The following is a 6,000-nucleotide window of genomic DNA, read 5'->3' as shown; positions in this document are numbered from 1 at the left end:
AAAGATCTTGTACAAGTGATCGAACTTTTGCAATTGTGATTCTCAAATAAATCGCTAGGACTGCAGCAGGATGATGGATGTAAATTTCTTCATTTTCACTCGACGGCTTGCGGTTGCTTATTATATATAGAACAGTTTAATAAGTCTTACTCGTGTGGGTTATGTTATAGTTGACTAAAACCACCAGTGGCGTAGGTTTCCTTTAAATATCGTAAGGCTTTCTACTAAGTTTTGCACTCCAAGCATATGACTCATAGGCTGTATTTACCTTTTTTCTGAGCTCCATTGAATCACTGATATTTTTTCGGCGGACAAATTTTCCTCCAGACTTTTCGCGATAAAAAAGTCAGTCAAGAAGCGGGAAGACGCTTTCTAAGAATACAATCCATCAGACCGTTTGCGAGAAAAGTCGGAAAGATGATTCATACAGAAATGGTCAAGCTGTCAAATACCAATAGGACATAAACATTTTTCAGGCTAAATTGCGTCAATTGACGAGCAAAGAAGGAAGAAATTTATAGTACTAAATAACTCTTTATTTTCTATGAAGCTCCGATATCAGCCGTAATAAACATTTTACAACTGTATCCGTCTAGCTGTTGATAGACAAAAAATTTTCTATCGATTTTCTGGCGTAGAAACTCACGAAAATCTAGAAGCCGCTGGGTGTGTGACTGCATATCTTTGGACTAAACCGATGCAATAAAGTTTCTTTAGCATGTACTCAAAAGATTACTATACTCCATGATCCGGCTTTTTAGCAATGCCTTATCCAAGGCTCCATCGTCTTCATAACTCAGTTCAAAAGGATGGATAAACGCTAAGGTGGGGTTATATATTTATATAGACAGGAATTCAGACCGTTTGTCCCCTACGCGTAGTTAGGTAAGTCCCAGGGATAAACCCAAATTGTCCTCCTTTTCAAAATTATTCGATACATTGCAGGAACTGCAATTTCCCAGAACGCGCGACACTTGTAGAAGATTTACAGTGTTTCGAATTCATCCGCAAATTTTCCAAGAATGTAAAATATGTCTGAGTGACCCCGATGACAAAGAAATGTCCAGTTCCTGTTCTGTTTGGAAAGATTAATTGACCCTTTGATGTCCCATAGCGCGCCTCGGGAATGGACAGTTCCGTTAACTGACATACTGCGCATGCTTGACATGTTGTGTAGAATCACTGAAGATTTCATCGTATGCCTTCTGACAAGCACTCTTTCCGTAAATGGAATTCCACCAAGACAGTTTTTCAGCTTGAGTATACTCTGTCAGAATCGGTACTTTTGGCCCTTCCCAGATTTTGTTACGGTCCATTCCAATTAAATTCCAGTAGTTAAGTATTACGTCATCCCCGATGAGTCAATATCCCTCGTATCCCAGATATTTTTCCATGGCACGTGACATACACGCGTAGCCGAAGTATCCTCTGAAAATGTAACCAAACTACTCAACGTTGTGTTCTTTTGACTCTTTTGCTCCGCGAAACATGATCGTGGGAAATTCATTCTTATAAAGACCCGAGAGTGTTGGGATACTTGAGTAGAAAGGAAGTTATGCACAATTACAAGCACAATGTCTGAAAACGCATTTCGAGGACAAGAAGATTTTACTACATTGCGAACAGCTGGTAACAGATCATAAATTGCTGTTTCACCGCGTACAGCTGGTAGAGGATCGTAAGGTACTTCTCTTGGGACAAGACAGTTACTAGGGATGGTAACAAAACCTGCGAAGAACAAAAGGTACAAGTTAAAAGGTGAAAGGAAGAAGGGGGTGTTTGGGACGCCCAATTCTTAATCACTCAATTCCATCCCTTGTGAGTACGCTGTAAAAGAAATTTTTTTTTAGATGATCATGTGGTTCTCAATTCCAGGGGGATGGGGACCGGTGGGATCATTCGTCGCCAGGAGAGTTTAAAAATAGGGCCTATAGAAAATTGACTGCCAATTAACTGCCAATAATAAAGGAGGAGGTTATAAGAGTATTGCAGAGCCTTAATGAGAGAAAAGGTAATTTTTTATTTTGACACAACCAAAATCTTCCAAGTCCGCCCACCCACTGGCAAAATAAAAATAAATAAATAATTGGTCCCTTAGGAATTTTTGATATCCCATAACTGAACTTTACGTCTTCCTTGCAAAAAGGTCACCTATAACTGCTTTTTCCGTTAATTTTACTCCTTTCTATTCTTCCTTGTTTTTATCTCTCCGTTCATCCATTCAAATCTCAGATAACAAGGTATTTAGGTGGGTATCAAAGAGAGGTAAACTCGAGAAACAATTAAATGTCAATCTCAGCCATAAGATTAGAAGAATGTAGATTAAAAGGGCTGCACCTACTGCGTTTAGAGATTTCCGAGAGTAGCCCAACCGTGAGTAGTCTGTTACAGGCGTTTAGTCAGAAAACGCGAAGCGGCTGAGCAAAAAAAAACAGGGAGATTGGGGTCGAGTCAACTCAGCAGCCTGGCCGCTCATACAAAACACAAGGCGCGACTCGCAAACAGTTGCTTCTCTGACTGTCGCAAAAAAAAAAAAAGAAATAGAAAAAAAAAGTAAATCCAAGGCAATAAATACTTTTGTTATAGCTGTGTATCGCTTAAGTAAGTTAAGCAGTTAAGATTTAAAAAAAATGTGAGTGAAGTTTCCTAAATATGAAGAGCGAGTTTTGTTTCTTTTAGAGTTCTTTTGAGCTGTGAAGATAACCAACTAACTTTTTTTTTTAGATAAAGCATTAATTTATTGATCTACTGCAGCCCCGCTTTTAGTAGTAGCTGTGACTTTGGCTTCTCATTCATATAGAAGATTTTAGGTAAGGAGAAAAGCACTGAAGATATTCACTCTGTTTTGTTTTAGTGGTTTTGAAAGTGTTTTGCTAAGCGGTTTTCGGGCACTGTCTGAACAGCGACCAATTGCAGAAGACTACTCAATCTTCAAGTAAGTGCCTGTCACCGTCGTTTCGTTTGTCACCTTGCCTTACGTTACGTTGGGCTATGGTACATACTCCCTCTCTTGCGACTGTTTTGTTTGACAAGCGCTGAAAGTCACTGACCTCGTGTCAACTCGTAAATATGTTTTCCCTCCGGTTGGCTCTTCATTCTGTTAATGTTGGCGTACATGGGGACTGTGATTGTGATTTTACTCAACATACTCATATCACAGATGAGCACGACCTACATTCAGATCAAAAAAGTCGCCCGTCCGTAGTATGACGTGGACCGTATTTTACATCTCACTCGCATGGAAAGATTTGCGTTAATGGTAGGTCAGCGGCGAGGCACTAAGATCGAGTTAGCACTGGTCAGCGTTTTTCGTCTTGGGTTGTAGATTATGCTTTTAGCGTGAATCCAAGCCTGAGTAATGCATCCGCTCGATTTCAATAAATGAAATAACAAATATGATATAAATTTGCGGATGGATAGATTTTTTGCCTGATCTACTCATTTATTTACGTGTCGCTATAAATTGCTCTTTCAGAATCTGCGCGTGAAGTATTACAAGAAGGAAGACTGGATAAGTGAAAAGAAATTGGCAGAAGGTTTGATTTTTCTCAGACCGATTGAGATTTTTGTGACTTTTAAGTCACAACAACTGCTTCCTATTCAATTATTCCAACAAGGTAAAAATTCGTCATCTTTCACTGATGAACACTTATCTTCGTTCAAATGTTTTACTGTTGAAGTCTCTAAATGTTTTCATCTTTAAGTTAGTTTAATTGCTCGTCTGGCCTTTGGATAGAGCTTCTAGAATTCAGCGAAGATCGTAATCCTTGGGAGTCAGTTGAAGATAAACTCAACGCGATTAGGTGAGAAACATTTTTAATTCCCTCCCCACCACCGACCACCATGAATCACTCGCCAGCCTATGAAGTCACTCGCTACCTGCCTACCTTCGTATCCTTTAAATAATGCGTCAAAAATTTTCCTAAATTGCGCTTTTTTTCGTTCAGGGATATGATGAAGAAAAAGGTTAAACAGATGAGGCAAGAAAGTGAGTAAACAGTTGTCAGTCAGAAACTCACAATGGGAATATTTTCATCAAAATTTTCTTTCAAATGTGTAAAATGTTTTCAAGCTTTTTCACTATAAGAGCTCGACAGATTTTTTTTTTGGTCAACGCGCTCAAACAATTTCGTACAAAGCAAAAGAAGTTATGGTAAGAAACATCCAGTTAAGCAATGTTTAGGAACTTAGCATACTAAAACAGTGCCAGGAAGAGAAAAATAAAAATGAAAACCAAACATTTACAAGATGCTGTTTACAAAGCACCAGTTAACAGAGTAATTTTGATTTTCACTCATTAGTAATTCGAAGACGATTAAATGAAAGTACAGCAAAAACTAAAAGAGGGCCAGGAATCGTTTGCCTTCATCTAACTGAGTTGCGTGAAATGTCGAACGGTGCGTGTGTTCAAAATACTTACGAAAATTGAATTCAAATGCAAAGTTGTTGTTGCTGTTCAAGTTATTCGGTGAGTACGAAAAAGGTCACGATGGCTTCTAACAGGTTGAGCAAATTTCAAATATTTTTAAAAAAATGACATTTTTATAGTGCAAATTTAAGTGTCAGGCAGTCATGATTTTCAGAGCATAGAGTGGTAAGTGCACTGTGGAACAAATGTTTTCATTAATATTTAAATTTTCTTTGTGTTGTGTCCTAGTGCTGGAACCCAACCATCCTCGGAGACCCAGGGGCAGTGAGTCGATTTCAAGTTAAGGGCAGAAGAGCCCCTGGGGACATTGTCCTACAAGACTAGTTCCAAACGGTCGCAGTCGTTCTGGCATCTGATTGGTGCCAGAAAATCTTTGTTTTTTTCTGCCCAATCAGAGTGAAGTGTCGTTTGGAGTCCTTTCGTGTGTTTTAACATGCACATATTGAACAAGCCTGTTGCTCGCTATTTTTGTCTCGCCCGTGCGACGAAGCTTTGCGCGAGGGGAAAAGTTTCAGTCTCAGCACACAATGTAAGAGAAATCGATCAGATTGTCTGCGAAATCTTACCGGAAATTATACTAAATACTTTCGCAGGTATCACAAGAGAACGAGTTTAAAAGTTTGGGAGGTTCGTATAAAACACAATGGTTGAAAGCATTGATATGTCGCTTTAAACGTTAGATGAGATGTAAGCCTAGATCTTTCAAGATTTTTTTGTATAATTTGCTGTCATTGAAACTTTTCCAATCCCGTGAAGCTATTTCGTCGCACGGGCCACGCAGGTATGTCGAACAACTGGCGCTTACGCATTTTTTTGTGCACGCCCGGCCAAAATCTAATCTAATCTTCGCTTGAGAAATTAAAAAGAAAAGCTCAACGTGGAAACTTTTGTTTATTAGATGTGGGTAGATAACCCTGTACTAAGCTGACATTTGCAATAAGGCAAGCTCGCCCTTTCCATCCAATATTTCTTTGTCTTTGGTTTTGTTTTCCCCAATGAAAGCAGCATCAATTCCCAATGATCAAAGGTAATTAACTTGGTCTTCAACTATCGACAAAAGAGGTGAAGTGACAATGACCAAGGGACTAGAAGAGGATCCGTGGCCTTTCGAGCTCAAGAATTTGAACACTCAACGCAGCAGTTGAAAGATTAACTTTCTTCAAACCCCTTCGGTAACTGTCCGAAAACATATCTCCTTTCCACGATGTTCTCGATGATTAGTTTTTGTTCAGATTTTAATTAGCTAACCGGAAACACAGCTAAGCTTTCTTTAAGCGCTTGCTGGAGGTCGTCCACGTACTTAACGTTCTCTGCAAGTTTGGCCATATTGTAAAGACTTTACTACAAAGCAACGATTAGAATTTGGCGCGCACAGAAAGCTACGTAAGCGCCAGTTGCTTGACATACCTGCGTGGCCCGTGCGACGAAATAACTTCACGGGCTTGGAAAAGTTTCAGTCACAACAAATTGTACAAAAAATCTAAAAATATTTAAGCTTACATCTCATCTAACGTTTAATGCGACATATCAATGCCTGCAACTATTATGTTTTAAAACGAATCTCGCAAACT

General features: G+C 39.2%; 1 pseudogene; it reads right to left on the bottom strand.

Moving 5' to 3' along the window:
* Positions 1–686: 686 nt before the first annotated feature.
* LOC148720448 (uncharacterized) lies at positions 687–3,147 on the bottom strand (annotated as a pseudogene).
* Positions 3,148–6,000: the final 2,853 nt, after the last annotated feature.

The sequence above is a fragment of the Stylophora pistillata genome, chromosome 11 (genome assembly GCF_964205215.1).
Source record: "Stylophora pistillata chromosome 11, jaStyPist1.2, whole genome shotgun sequence".
Lineage (NCBI taxonomy): Eukaryota > Metazoa > Cnidaria > Anthozoa > Scleractinia > Pocilloporidae > Stylophora > Stylophora pistillata.
Note: the sequence above shows the minus strand (reverse complement) of the source record. Positions and strands in the feature narration are given on the sequence as shown.